The 12,634-nt window shown below is 47.3% G+C and overlaps 22 non-coding genes across 22 annotated transcripts; all 22 read left to right on the top strand.

The window, feature by feature from the left end:
- The first annotated feature begins 211 nt into the window (after window positions 1-211).
- On the top strand, window positions 212-284 carry TRNAV-AAC (transfer RNA valine (anticodon AAC)). The gene has a single exon. It is a non-coding gene; the product is annotated as a tRNA-Val (tRNA).
- Window positions 285-579: 295 nt separating this feature from the next.
- On the top strand, window positions 580-691 carry TRNAL-CAA (transfer RNA leucine (anticodon CAA)). The gene is made up of 2 exons: window positions 580-617; window positions 646-691. It is a non-coding gene; the product is annotated as a tRNA-Leu (tRNA).
- A 930-nt stretch (window positions 692-1,621) lies between these two features.
- Window positions 1,622-1,693, top strand: TRNAP-CGG (transfer RNA proline (anticodon CGG)). The gene has a single exon. It is a non-coding gene; the product is annotated as a tRNA-Pro (tRNA).
- A 384-nt stretch (window positions 1,694-2,077) lies between these two features.
- On the top strand, window positions 2,078-2,150 carry TRNAV-UAC (transfer RNA valine (anticodon UAC)). Its single transcript has one exon. It is a non-coding gene; the product is annotated as a tRNA-Val (tRNA).
- A 434-nt stretch (window positions 2,151-2,584) lies between these two features.
- On the top strand, window positions 2,585-2,656 carry TRNAP-AGG (transfer RNA proline (anticodon AGG)). The gene has a single exon. It is a non-coding gene; the product is annotated as a tRNA-Pro (tRNA).
- Window positions 2,657-3,041: 385 nt separating this feature from the next.
- On the top strand, window positions 3,042-3,114 carry TRNAV-AAC (transfer RNA valine (anticodon AAC)). Its single transcript has one exon. It is a non-coding gene; the product is annotated as a tRNA-Val (tRNA).
- A 295-nt stretch (window positions 3,115-3,409) lies between these two features.
- Window positions 3,410-3,521, top strand: TRNAL-CAA (transfer RNA leucine (anticodon CAA)). Its single transcript has 2 exons — window positions 3,410-3,447; window positions 3,476-3,521. It is a non-coding gene; the product is annotated as a tRNA-Leu (tRNA).
- A 930-nt stretch (window positions 3,522-4,451) lies between these two features.
- Window positions 4,452-4,523, top strand: TRNAP-CGG (transfer RNA proline (anticodon CGG)). The gene has a single exon. It is a non-coding gene; the product is annotated as a tRNA-Pro (tRNA).
- A 384-nt stretch (window positions 4,524-4,907) lies between these two features.
- TRNAV-UAC (transfer RNA valine (anticodon UAC)) lies at window positions 4,908-4,980 on the top strand. The gene has a single exon. It is a non-coding gene; the product is annotated as a tRNA-Val (tRNA).
- A 436-nt stretch (window positions 4,981-5,416) lies between these two features.
- Window positions 5,417-5,488, top strand: TRNAP-AGG (transfer RNA proline (anticodon AGG)). The gene has a single exon. It is a non-coding gene; the product is annotated as a tRNA-Pro (tRNA).
- Window positions 5,489-5,873: 385 nt separating this feature from the next.
- On the top strand, window positions 5,874-5,946 carry TRNAV-AAC (transfer RNA valine (anticodon AAC)). The gene has a single exon. It is a non-coding gene; the product is annotated as a tRNA-Val (tRNA).
- Window positions 5,947-6,241: 295 nt separating this feature from the next.
- On the top strand, window positions 6,242-6,353 carry TRNAL-CAA (transfer RNA leucine (anticodon CAA)). Its single transcript has 2 exons — window positions 6,242-6,279; window positions 6,308-6,353. It is a non-coding gene; the product is annotated as a tRNA-Leu (tRNA).
- A 940-nt stretch (window positions 6,354-7,293) lies between these two features.
- TRNAP-CGG (transfer RNA proline (anticodon CGG)) lies at window positions 7,294-7,365 on the top strand. Its single transcript has one exon. It is a non-coding gene; the product is annotated as a tRNA-Pro (tRNA).
- Window positions 7,366-7,749: 384 nt separating this feature from the next.
- On the top strand, window positions 7,750-7,822 carry TRNAV-UAC (transfer RNA valine (anticodon UAC)). Its single transcript has one exon. It is a non-coding gene; the product is annotated as a tRNA-Val (tRNA).
- Window positions 7,823-8,256: 434 nt separating this feature from the next.
- On the top strand, window positions 8,257-8,328 carry TRNAP-AGG (transfer RNA proline (anticodon AGG)). The gene has a single exon. It is a non-coding gene; the product is annotated as a tRNA-Pro (tRNA).
- A 385-nt stretch (window positions 8,329-8,713) lies between these two features.
- TRNAV-AAC (transfer RNA valine (anticodon AAC)) lies at window positions 8,714-8,786 on the top strand. The gene has a single exon. It is a non-coding gene; the product is annotated as a tRNA-Val (tRNA).
- Window positions 8,787-9,081: 295 nt separating this feature from the next.
- TRNAL-CAA (transfer RNA leucine (anticodon CAA)) lies at window positions 9,082-9,193 on the top strand. The gene is made up of 2 exons: window positions 9,082-9,119; window positions 9,148-9,193. It is a non-coding gene; the product is annotated as a tRNA-Leu (tRNA).
- Window positions 9,194-10,133: 940 nt separating this feature from the next.
- On the top strand, window positions 10,134-10,205 carry TRNAP-CGG (transfer RNA proline (anticodon CGG)). The gene has a single exon. It is a non-coding gene; the product is annotated as a tRNA-Pro (tRNA).
- Window positions 10,206-10,589: 384 nt separating this feature from the next.
- TRNAV-UAC (transfer RNA valine (anticodon UAC)) lies at window positions 10,590-10,662 on the top strand. The gene has a single exon. It is a non-coding gene; the product is annotated as a tRNA-Val (tRNA).
- A 434-nt stretch (window positions 10,663-11,096) lies between these two features.
- TRNAP-AGG (transfer RNA proline (anticodon AGG)) lies at window positions 11,097-11,168 on the top strand. The gene has a single exon. It is a non-coding gene; the product is annotated as a tRNA-Pro (tRNA).
- A 385-nt stretch (window positions 11,169-11,553) lies between these two features.
- On the top strand, window positions 11,554-11,626 carry TRNAV-AAC (transfer RNA valine (anticodon AAC)). The gene has a single exon. It is a non-coding gene; the product is annotated as a tRNA-Val (tRNA).
- A 295-nt stretch (window positions 11,627-11,921) lies between these two features.
- Window positions 11,922-12,033, top strand: TRNAL-CAA (transfer RNA leucine (anticodon CAA)). The gene is made up of 2 exons: window positions 11,922-11,959; window positions 11,988-12,033. It is a non-coding gene; the product is annotated as a tRNA-Leu (tRNA).
- Window positions 12,034-12,634: the final 601 nt, after the last annotated feature.

Raw genomic sequence — 12,634 nt, 5'->3', positions numbered from 1 at the left:
CTGTACTCGCAGACATTTAGGCATCAGATATTTGTCTGTCGATGCCTGCACAAGTACATTTTGAATACGTCTAATTGCAAGCATGTTGGATGATATCTCTGAGGTTTTCACACTTGTTCTGCACATTCTGAGCCGCTGCTGATACAGCAGAATAGAAGTAGGGTGAAGCCTTGAGAGGAACTTTGCTTTAACAGTAGCAAGCAGCAAGGTCGTTTCTGTAGTGTAGTGGTCATCACGTTCGCCTAACACGCGAAAGGTCCCCGGTTCGAGACCGGGCAGAAACACTGAGCGTTGGCTGCTTTTATGTGCACACTCTAAAACCTTATTATCTGAATGCAAGTTTAAGAAGAGGTGGTCTTTGAACACAGTGAGCCGTGGGAAACTTTCTTTACCTTTGCAAGACGAAACAAAGTTATCTGCATCCGTCATCTGGGGGTCGTTCTTGTGCCTATTTTTATTTTATTTAAGCTATGTTGTATTGTTGGGGCCTTTACACCTGTGACATTGCTGTGAAGGTTGTAAGTGGAAACATTGGCAGGTGCAGATAGAAGAGTTAGACCTAAGCCCCCCTCATGAGCCGTCAGGATGGCCGAGTGGTCTAAGGTGCCAGACTCAAGAGAGCTTGATCTTCAGTGTAGCTGAGCCTTCTGGTCTCCTCATGGAGGCGTGGGTTCAAATCCCAATTCTGACAGGTCCCTTTTACACCCGTGAATCTTCCTGTTTTTTGCAGTGCGTTCCCGGCAAACACCACAATCTTTGCAGGAACCTGTAGCATGTGAAGAGAAATCCACCAACAATCAGGCTGGGCCCTCAATCACAATTCCATGGATTTCTGGAAATGACACCTCAGGCACACCTTCCATTAAATTTGCACTCCATCACAGTAACTGCCATGCTGGGTTTCTAACTAAGCAGTTGATCCCATCATTTGTTGTGAGGCTCTCCTGCCACCTTTTGGGCAGAGAAGGCACTGTCCCTGCAAAAACACAGGCAGACATGTTCAACAGGGCTTCCTGGTTATGTGGGAGGAGCAGAATGCCATTGGTCCCCCCTTGCAAATTCTAATTTACATAAGGAAGACAGAGAGGTAGCTGGGAGTAGGCACTGCACACGGGCATTGCACTCTCTCTTATGATTTGCAGCCAATTCTAGATTGAGGCAGGAGGAAAGGAGGTGACTCGCCCAACAATGGCTATACTGAGAAGTCAGCCACTCTGGGTCTCCCAGGTGAGTGTTTCAGGCCTGTGAGCCACTCATATAAATCTCGCCTGATCGAGCGCTGAGCGAGCGCGTTTGAATCCAAATATCAAACCCCTCTTTCTCAGGCGCAGGAAATGGTGGGCCCTTCATTGCTTCTGGTGTGGAAGTCTATGGGGCAAGGGTCCAGGACTTGCAGAGGAGAACAATTGCCAGAAAGTGCTTGCTGTTCTCATCTGTGCCTTTTTTCTGCTCACTGGCTGATAGGAGATTGGCTGCCCCCTTTCTTGCTAGAGTGAAAAAACAACAACTTGAGAGAAAACATGACGTTGTGAGGCTCACTTAGAGGGAGACTAGCCAAATAGCCCTGCTTTTTTTCTGAAAGACGCTTCAGAAATTGTTCAAAATGTCTCCTGGCCACTCAGGCTCGTTGGTCTAGGGGTATGATTCTCGCTTCGGGTGCGAGAGGTCCTGGGTTCAAATCCCGGACGAGCCCATGCTGTGGACATTTTCAGGATGCTTGTAATATAGGAGCATTTCTTCTTTTCAATGCTATAAGACGCTGTGTATGTCGAGAAAGTTCCTTACCCTGCACGCTATTTTCCACTTGTGGCGGGATAAAGGAGTGCAGGACTTCTTTGCAACTGCTTTTCTGGGCCAGACCAGCATGGTAGGAACATTACATGCATAGTGTTTTTCTAGTGTAATTTCAGGATATGGTTTCAAAATCGCCTCTTGGAATAAAAGTGGTCCTCATTCCTGTCTTCCAAAGAAATAGAGACCGGGTAAGGAGAGCCCAACTTTGAGCTTCAAGGACATTGGCCCTTAGTCTGTGCATTCCAGCCCAATACATGCCAACAAGATTCCTGAGTTAGTGTCTGTTTCTGTAGTGTAGTGGTTATCACGTTCGCCTTACACGCGAAAGGTCCCTGGTTCGAGACCGGGCAGAAACAGCGTTTTGCTGTTTTTAACAGTGTTTGCCTTTACTGGCTGACTTTATAGGAAAGCTGAGATAATAGAGGCTGTCTATCCCTCACCAACCTGACGTAGTGTGCTCCAGGGATCTCAGTGACAGCTCGAAAAGAGAAGTGACGATAGCTTGCACCATTCGCTTGCTCGCCCTTTGCTCTGAAGGGTGGGCCTACTTCATGAAAGCAAGGAATGAGAGCAGAAATGCTTTTCTTGTCCTCACCGCAAGCAGACACTTAGAGAAAACAAACTGTCTGAAGGACAGAGGCTTTTTAATTTCTTGTTTGATGACGGCCATGGAAAAGACAGCAATCATATTGCAGAAGAGAGCAACATGTGCAGTTGCTTGCTTTGGGTGAAGCATTCACCGACTAGCTGCCACTAACCCCTGGAGCCATGTCAGAGGTGACTCTTGCGTGGCTCGTTGGTCTAGGGGTATGATTCTCGCTTAGGGTGCGAGAGGTCCCGGGTTCAAATCCCGGACGAGCCCTTTTTAGAGCTAAACATACAAATCGTACTAAAAATGCACTATGCCTGACTATTTCTAGTAATACTCGGTGCATTGTTGCGCAACATATTCCTAACCTCAGAAGAAAAATGGATCACCGTGCTTTTTCTGCCTACCTGCTTAGTCTCAGTGTGTCCCAGGTGATGCTTTCCCAAGCTGTACTCGCAGACATTTAGGCATCAGATATTTGTCTGTCGATGCCTGCACAAGTACATTTTGAATACGTCTAATTGCAAGCATGTTGGATGATATCTCTGAGGTTTTCACACTTGTTCTGCACATTCTGAGCCGCTGCTGATACAGCAGAATAGAAGTAGGGTGAAGCCTTGAGAGGAACTTTGCTTTAACAGTAGCAAGCAGCAAGGTCGTTTCTGTAGTGTAGTGGTCATCACGTTCGCCTAACACGCGAAAGGTCCCCGGTTCGAGACCGGGCAGAAACACTGAGCGTTGGCTGCTTTTATGTGCACACTCTAAAACCTTATTATCTGAATGCAAGTTTAAGAAGAGGTGGTCTTTGAACACAGTGAGCCGTGGGAAACTTTCTTTACCTTTGCAAGACGAAACAAAGTTATCTGCATCCGTCATCTGGGGGTCGTTCTTGTGCCTATTTTTATTTTATTTAAGCTATGTTGTATTGTTGGGGCCTTTACACCTGTGACATTGCTGTGAAGGTTGTAAGTGGAAACATTGGCAGGTGCAGATAGAAGAGTTAGACCTAAGCCCCCCTCATGAGCCGTCAGGATGGCCGAGTGGTCTAAGGTGCCAGACTCAAGAGAGCTTGATCTTCAGTGTAGCTGAGCCTTCTGGTCTCCTCATGGAGGCGTGGGTTCAAATCCCAATTCTGACAGGTCCCTTTTACACCCGTGAATCTTCCTGTTTTTTGCAGTGCGTTCCCGGCAAACACCACAATCTTTGCAGGAACCTGTAGCATGTGAAGAGAAATCCACCAACAATCAGGCTGGGCCCTCAATCACAATTCCATGGATTTCTGGAAATGACACCTCAGGCACACCTTCCATTAAATTTGCACTCCATCACAGTAACTGCCATGCTGGGTTTCTAACTAAGCAGTTGATCCCATCATTTGTTGTGAGGCTCTCCTGCCACCTTTTGGGCAGAGAAGGCACTGTCCCTGCAAAAACACAGGCAGACATGTTCAACAGGGCTTCCTGGTTATGTGGGAGGAGCAGAATGCCATTGGTCCCCCCTTGCAAATTCTAATTTACATAAGGAAGACAGAGAGGTAGCTGGGAGTAGGCACTGCACACGGGCATTGCACTCTCTCTTATGATTTGCAGCCAATTCTAGATTGAGGCAGGAGGAAAGGAGGTGACTCGCCCAACAATGGCTATACTGAGAAGTCAGCCACTCTGGGTCTCCCAGGTGAGTGTTTCAGGCCTGTGAGCCACTCATATAAATCTCGCCTGATCGAGCGCTGAGCGAGCGCGTTTGAATCCAAATATCAAACCCCTCTTTCTCAGGCGCAGGAAATGGTGGGCCCTTCATTGCTTCTGGTGTGGAAGTCTATGGGGCAAGGGTCCAGGACTTGCAGAGGAGAACAATTGCCAGAAAGTGCTTGCTGTTCTCATCTGTGCCTTTTTTCTGCTCACTGGCTGATAGGAGATTGGCTGCCCCCTTTCTTGCTAGAGTGAAAAAACAACAACTTGAGAGAAAACATGACGTTGTGAGGCTCACTTAGAGGGAGACTAGCCAAATAGCCCTGCTTTTTTTCTGAAAGACGCTTCAGAAATTGTTCAAAATGTCTCCTGGCCACTCAGGCTCGTTGGTCTAGGGGTATGATTCTCGCTTCGGGTGCGAGAGGTCCTGGGTTCAAATCCCGGACGAGCCCATGCTGTGGACATTTTCAGGATGCTTGTAATATAGGAGCATTTCTTCTTTTCAATGCTATAAGACGCTGTGTATGTCGAGAAAGTTCCTTACCCTGCACGCTATTTTCCACTTGTGGCGGGATAAAGGAGTGCAGGACTTCTTTGCAACTGCTTTTCTGGGCCAGACCAGCATGGTAGGAACATTACATGCATAGTGTTTTTCTAGTGTAATTTCAGGATATGGTTTCAAAATCGCCTCTTGGAATAAAAGTGGTCCTCATTCCTGTCTTCCAAAGAAATAGAGACCGGGTAAGGAGAGCCCAACTTTGAGCTTCAAGGACATTGGCCCTTAGTCTGTGCATTCCAGCCCAATACATGCCAACAAGATTCCTGAGTTAGTGTCTGTTTCTGTAGTGTAGTGGTTATCACGTTCGCCTTACACGCAAAAGGTCCCTGGTTCGAGACCGGGCAGAAACAGCGTTTTGCTGTTTTTAACAGTGTTTGCCTTTACTGGCTGACTTTATAGGAAAGCTGAGATAATAGAGGCTGTCTATCCCTCACCAACCTGACGTAGTGTGCTCCAGGGATCTCAGTGACAGCTCGAAAAGAGAAGTGACGATAGCTTGCACCATTCGCTTGCTCGCCCTTTGCTCTGAAGGGTGGGCCTACTTCATGAAAGCAAGGAATGAGAGCAGAAATGCTTTTCTTGTCCTCACCGCAAGCAGACACTTAGAGAAAACAAACTGTCTGAAGGACAGAGGCTTTTTTTAATTTCTTGTTTGATGACGGCCATGGAAAAGACAGCAATCATATTGCAGAAGAGAGCAACATGTGCAGTTGCTTGCTTTGGGTGAAGCATTCACCGACTAGCTGCCACTAACCCCTGGAGCCATGTCAGAGGTGACTCTTGCGTGGCTCGTTGGTCTAGGGGTATGATTCTCGCTTAGGGTGCGAGAGGTCCCGGGTTCAAATCCCGGACGAGCCCTTTTTAGAGCTAAACATACAAATCGTACTAAAAATGCACTATGCCTGACTATTTCTAGTAATACTCGGTGCATTGTTGCGCAACATATTCCTAACCTCAGAAGAAAAATGGATCACCGTGCTTTTTCTGCCTACCTGCTTAGTCTCAGTGTGTCCCAGGTGATGCTTTCCCAAGCTGTACTCGCAGACATTTAGGCATCAGATATTTGTCTGTCGATGCCTGCACAAGTACATTTTGAATACGTCTAATTGCAAGCATGTTGGATGATATCTCTGAGGTTTTCACACTTGTTCTGCACATTCTGAGCCGCTGCTGATACAGCAGAATAGAAGTAGGGTGAAGCCTTGAGAGGAACTTTGCTTTAACAGTAGCAAGCAGCAAGGTTGTTTCTGTAGTGTAGTGGTCATCACGTTCGCCTAACACGCGAAAGGTCCCCGGTTCGAGACCGGGCAGAAACACTGAGCGTTGGCTGCTTTTATGTGCACACTCTAAAACCTTATTATCTGAATGCAAGTTTAAGAAGAGGTGGTCTTTGAACACAGTGAGCCGTGGGAAACTTTCTTTACCTTTGCAAGACGAAACAAAGTTATCTGCATCCGTCATCTGGGGGTCGTTCTTGTGCCTATTTTTATTTTATTTAAGCTATGTTGTATTGTTGGGGCCTTTACACCTGTGACATTGCTGTGAAGGTTGTAAGTGGAAACATTGGCAGGTGCAGATAGAAGAGTTAGACCTAAGCCCCCCTCATGAGCCGTCAGGATGGCCGAGTGGTCTAAGGTGCCAGACTCAAGAGAGCTTGATCTTCAGTGTAGCTGAGCCTTCTGGTCTCCTCATGGAGGCGTGGGTTCAAATCCCAATTCTGACAGGTCCCTTTTACACCCGTGAATCTTCCTGTTTTTTGCAGTGCGTTCCCGGCAAACACCACAATCTTTGCAGGAACCTGTAGCATGTGAAGAGAAATCCACCAACAATCAGGCTGGGCCCTCAATCACAATTCCATGGATTTCTGGAAATGACACCTCAGGCACACCTTCCATTAAATTTGCACTCCATCACAGTAACTGCCATGCTGGGTTTCTAACTAAGCAGTTGATCCCATCATTTGTTGTGAGGCTCTCCTGCCACCTTTTGGGCAGAGAAGGCACTGTCCCTGCAAAAACACAGGCAGACATGTTCAACAGGGCTTCCTGGTTATGTGGGAGGAGCAGAATGCCATTGGTCCCCCCTTGCAAATTCTAATTTACATAAGGAAGACAGAGAGGTAGCTGGGAGTAGGCACTGCACACGGGCATTGCACTCTCTCTTATGATTTGCAGCCAATTCTAGATTGAGGCAGGAGGAAAGGAGGTGACTCGCCCAACAATGGCTATACTGAGAAGTCAGCCACTCTGGGTCTCCCAGGTGAGTGTTTCAGGCCTGTGAGCCACTCATATAAATCTCGCCTGATCGAGCCTGATCGAGCGCTGAGCGAGCGCGTTTGAATCCAAATATCAAACCCCTCTTTCTCAGGCGCAGGAAATGGTGGGCCCTTCATTGCTTCTGGTGTGGAAGTCTATGGGGCAAGGGTCCAGGACTTGCAGAGGAGAACAATTGCCAGAAAGTGCTTGCTGTTCTCATCTGTGCCTTTTTTCTGCTCACTGGCTGATAGGAGATTGGCTGCCCCCTTTCTTGCTAGAGTGAAAAAACAACAACTTGAGAGAAAACATGACGTTTTGAGGCTCACTTAGAGGGAGACTAGCCAAATAGCCCTGCTTTTTTTCTGAAAGACGCTTCAGAAATTGTTCAAAATGTCTCCTGGCCACTCAGGCTCGTTGGTCTAGGGGTATGATTCTCGCTTCGGGTGCGAGAGGTCCTGGGTTCAAATCCCGGACGAGCCCATGCTGTGGACATTTTCAGGATGCTTGTAATATAGGAGCATTTCTTCTTTTCAATGCTATAAGACGCTGTGTATGTCGAGAAAGTTCCTTACCCTGCACGCTATTTTCCACTTGTGGCGGGATAAAGGAGTGCAGGACTTCTTTGCAACTGCTTTTCTGGGCCAGACCAGCATGGTAGGAACATTACATGCATAGTGTTTTTCTAGTGTAATTTCAGGATATGGTTTCAAAATCGCCTCTTGGAATAAAAGTGGTCCTCATTCCTGTCTTCCAAAGAAATAGAGACCGGGTAAGGAGAGCCCAACTTTGAGCTTCAAGGACATTGGCCCTTAGTCTGTGCATTCCAGCCCAATACATGCCAACAAGATTCCTGAGTTAGTGTCTGTTTCTGTAGTGTAGTGGTTATCACGTTCGCCTTACACGCGAAAGGTCCCTGGTTCGAGACCGGGCAGAAACAGCGTTTTGCTGTTTTTAACAGTGTTTGCCTTTACTGGCTGACTTTATAGGAAAGCTGAGATAATAGAGGCTGTCTATCCCTCACCAACCTGACGTAGTGTGCTCCAGGGATCTCAGTGACAGCTCGAAAAGAGAAGTGACGATAGCTTGCGCCATTCGCTTGCTCGCCCTTTGCTCTGAAGGGTGGGCCTACTTCATGAAAGCAAGGAATGAGAGCAGAAATGCTTTTCTTGTCCTCACCGCAAGCAGACACTTAGAGAAAACAAACTGTCTGAAGGACAGAGGCTTTTTAATTTCTTGTTTGATGACGGCCATGGAAAAGACAGCAATCATATTGCAGAAGAGAGCAACATGTGCAGTTGCTTGCTTTGGGTGAAGCATTCACCGACTAGCTGCCACTAACCCCTGGAGCCATGTCAGAGGTGACTCTTGCGTGGCTCGTTGGTCTAGGGGTATGATTCTCGCTTAGGGTGCGAGAGGTCCCGGGTTCAAATCCCGGACGAGCCCTTTTTAGAGCTAAACATACAAATCGTACTAAAAATGCACTATGCCTGACTATTTCTAGTAATACTCGGTGCATTGTTGCGCAACATATTCCTAACCTCAGAAGAAAAATGGATCACCGTGCTTTTTCTGCCTACCTGCTTAGTCTCAGTGTGTCCCAGGTGATGCTTTCCCAAGCTGTACTCGCAGACATTTAGGCATCAGATATTTGTCTGTCGATGCCTGCACAAGTACATTTTGAATACGTCTAATTGCAAGCATGTTGGATGATATCTCTGAGGTTTTCACACTTGTTCTGCACATTCTGAGCCGCTGCTGATACAGCAGAATAGAAGTAGGGTGAAGCCTTGAGAGGAACTTTGCTTTAACAGTAGCAAGCAGCAAGGTTGTTTCTGTAGTGTAGTGGTCATCACGTTCGCCTAACACGCGAAAGGTCCCCGGTTCGAGACCGGGCAGAAACACTGAGCGTTGGCTGCTTTTATGTGCACACTCTAAAACCTTATTATCTGAATGCAAGTTTAAGAAGAGGTGGTCTTTGAACACAGTGAGCCGTGGGAAACTTTCTTTACCTTTGCAAGACGAAACAAAGTTATCTGCATCCGTCATCTGGGGGTCGTTCTTGTGCCTATTTTTATTTTATTTAAGCTATGTTGTATTGTTGGGGCCTTTACACCTGTGACATTGCTGTGAAGGTTGTAAGTGGAAACATTGGCAGGTGCAGATAGAAGAGTTAGACCTAAGCCCCCCTCATGAGCCGTCAGGATGGCCGAGTGGTCTAAGGTGCCAGACTCAAGAGAGCTTGATCTTCAGTGTAGCTGAGCCTTCTGGTCTCCTCATGGAGGCGTGGGTTCAAATCCCAATTCTGACAGGTCCCTTTTACACCCGTGAATCTTCCTGTTTTTTGCAGTGCGTTCCCGGCAAACACCACAATCTTTGCAGGAACCTGTAGCATGTGAAGAGAAATCCACCAACAATCAGGCTGGGCCCTCAATCACAATTCCATGGATTTCTGGAAATGACACCTCAGGCACACCTTCCATTAAATTTGCACTCCATCACAGTAACTGCCATGCTGGGTTTCTAACTAAGCAGTTGATCCCATCATTTGTTGTGAGGCTCTCCTGCCACCTTTTGGGCAGAGAAGGCACTGTCCCTGCAAAAACACAGGCAGACATGTTCAACAGGGCTTCCTGGTTATGTGGGAGGAGCAGAATGCCATTGGTCCCCCCTTGCAAATTCTAATTTACATAAGGAAGACAGAGAGGTAGCTGGGAGTAGGCACTGCACACGGGCATTGCACTCTCTCTTATGATTTGCAGCCAATTCTAGATTGAGGCAGGAGGAAAGGAGGTGACTCGCCCAACAATGGCTATACTGAGAAGTCAGCCACTCTGGGTCTCCCAGGTGAGTGTTTCAGGCCTGTGAGCCACTCATATAAATCTCGCCTGATCGAGCCTGATCGAGCGCTGAGCGAGCGCGTTTGAATCCAAATATCAAACCCCTCTTTCTCAGGCGCAGGAAATGGTGGGCCCTTCATTGCTTCTGGTGTGGAAGTCTATGGGGCAAGGGTCCAGGACTTGCAGAGGAGAACAATTGCCAGAAAGTGCTTGCTGTTCTCATCTGTGCCTTTTTTCTGCTCACTGGCTGATAGGAGATTGGCTGCCCCCTTTCTTGCTAGAGTGAAAAAACAACAACTTGAGAGAAAACATGACGTTTTGAGGCTCACTTAGAGGGAGACTAGCCAAATAGCCCTGCTTTTTTTCTGAAAGACGCTTCAGAAATTGTTCAAAATGTCTCCTGGCCACTCAGGCTTGTTGGTCTAGGGGTATGATTCTCGCTTCGGGTGCGAGAGGTCCCGGGTTCAAATCCCGGACGAGCCCATGCTGTGGACATTTTCAGGATGCTTGTAATATAGGAGCATTTCTTCTTTTCAATGCTATAAGACGCTGTGTATGTCGAGAAAGTTCCTTACCCTGCACGCTATTTTCCACTTGTGGCGGGATAAAGGAGTGCAGGACTTCTTTGCAACTGCTTTTCTGGGCCAGACCAGCATGGTAGGAACATTACATGCATAGTGTTTTTCTAGTGTAATTTCAGGATATGGTTTCAAAATCGCCTCTTGGAATAAAAGTGGTCCTCATTCCTGTCTTCCAAAGAAATAGAGACCGGGTAAGGAGAGCCCAACTTTGAGCTTCAAGGACATTGGCCCTTAGTCTGTGCATTCCAGCCCAATACATGCCAACAAGATTCCTGAGTTAGTGTCTGTTTCTGTAGTGTAGTGGTTATCACGTTCGCCTTACACGCGAAAGGTCCCTGGTTCGAGACCGGGCAGAAACAGCGTTTTGCTGTTTTTAACAGTGTTTGCCTTTACTGGCTGACTTTATAGGAAAGCTGAGATAATAGAGGCTGTCTATCCCTCACCAACCTGACGTAGTGTGCTCCAGGGATCTCAGTGACAGCTCGAAAAGAGAAGTGACGATAGCTTGCGCCATTCGCTTGCTCGCCCTTTGCTCTGAAGGGTGGGCCTACTTCATGAAAGCAAGGAATGAGAGCAGAAATGCTTTTCTTGTCCTCACCGCAAGCAGACACTTAGAGAAAACAAACTGTCTGAAGGACAGAGGCTTTTTAATTTCTTGTTTGATGACGGCCATGGAAAAGACAGCAATCATATTGCAGAAGAGAGCAACATGTGCAGTTGCTTGCTTTGGGTGAAGCATTCACCGACTAGCTGCCACTAACCCCTGGAGCCATGTCAGAGGTGACTCTTGCGTGGCTCGTTGGTCTAGGGGTATGATTCTCGCTTAGGGTGCGAGAGGTCCCGGGTTCAAATCCCGGACGAGCCCTTTTTAGAGCTAAACATACAAATCGTACTAAAAATGCACTATGCCTGACTATTTCTAGTAATACTCGGTGCATTGTTGCGCAACATATTCCTAACCTCAGAAGAAAAATGGATCACCGTGCTTTTTCTGCCTACCTGCTTAGTCTCAGTGTGTCCCAGGTGATGCTTTCCCAAGCTGTACTCGCAGACATTTAGGCATCAGATATTTGTCTGTCGATGCCTGCACAAGTAAATTTTGAATACGTCTAATTGCAAGCATGTTGGATGATATCTCTGAGGTTTTCACACTTGTTCTGCACATTCTGAGCCGCTGCTGATACAGCAGAATAGAAGTAGGGTGAAGCCTTGAGAGGAACTTTGCTTTAACAGTAGCAAGCAGCAAGGTCGTTTCTGTAGTGTAGTGGTCATCACGTTCGCCTAACACGCGAAAGGTCCCCGGTTCGAGACCGGGCAGAAACACTGAGCGTTGGCTGCTTTTATGTGCACACTCTAAAACCTTATTATCTGAATGCAAGTTTAAGAAGAGGTGGTCTTTGAAAACAGTGAGCCGTGGGAAACTTTCTTTACCTTTGCAAGACGAAACAAAGTTATCTGCATCCGTCATCTGGGGGTCGTTCTTGTGCCTATTTTTATTTTGTTTAAGCTATGTTGTATTGTTGGGGCCTTTACACCTGTGACATTGCTGTGAAGGTTGTAAGTGGAAACATTGGCAGGTGCAGATAGAAGAGTTAGACCTAAGCCCCCCTCATGAGCCGTCAGGATGGCCGAGTGGTCTAAGGTGCCAGACTCAAGAGAGCTTGATCTTCAGTGTAGCTGAGCCTTCTGGTCTCCTCATGGAGGCGTGGGTTCAAATCCCAATTCTGACAGGTCCCTTTTACACCCGTGAATCTTCCTGTTTTTTGCAGTGCGTTCCCGGCAAACACCACAATCTTTGCAGGAACCTGTAGCATGTGAAGAGAAATCCACCAACAATCAGGCTGGGCCCTCAATCACAATTCCATGGATTTCTGGAAATGACACCTCAGGCACACCTTCCATTAAATTTGCACTCCATCACAGTAACTGCCATGCTGGGTTTCTAACTAAGCAGTTGATCCCATCATTTGTTGTGAGGCTCTCCTGCCACCTTTTGGGCAGAGAAGGCACTGTCCCTGCAAAAACACAGGCAGACATGTTCAACAGGGCTTCCTGGTTATGTGGGAGGAGCAGAATGCCATTGGTCCCCCCTTGCAAATTCTAATTTACATAAGGAAGACAGAGAGGTAGCTGGGAGTAGGCACTGCACACGGGCATTGCACTCTCTCTTATGATTTGCAGCCAATTCTAGATTGAGGCAGGAGGAAAGGAGGTGACTCGCCCAACAATGGCTATACTGAGAAGTCAGCCACTCTGGGTCTCCCAGGTGAGTGTTTCAGGCCTGTGAGCCACTCATATAAATCTCGCCTGATCGAGCCTGATCGAGCGCTG

This window comes from Lissotriton helveticus, chromosome 10 (genome assembly GCF_964261635.1).
Source record: "Lissotriton helveticus chromosome 10, aLisHel1.1, whole genome shotgun sequence".
Taxonomy (NCBI): Eukaryota; Metazoa; Chordata; class Amphibia; order Caudata; family Salamandridae; genus Lissotriton; species Lissotriton helveticus.
Note: the sequence above shows the minus strand (reverse complement) of the source record. Positions and strands in the feature narration are given on the sequence as shown.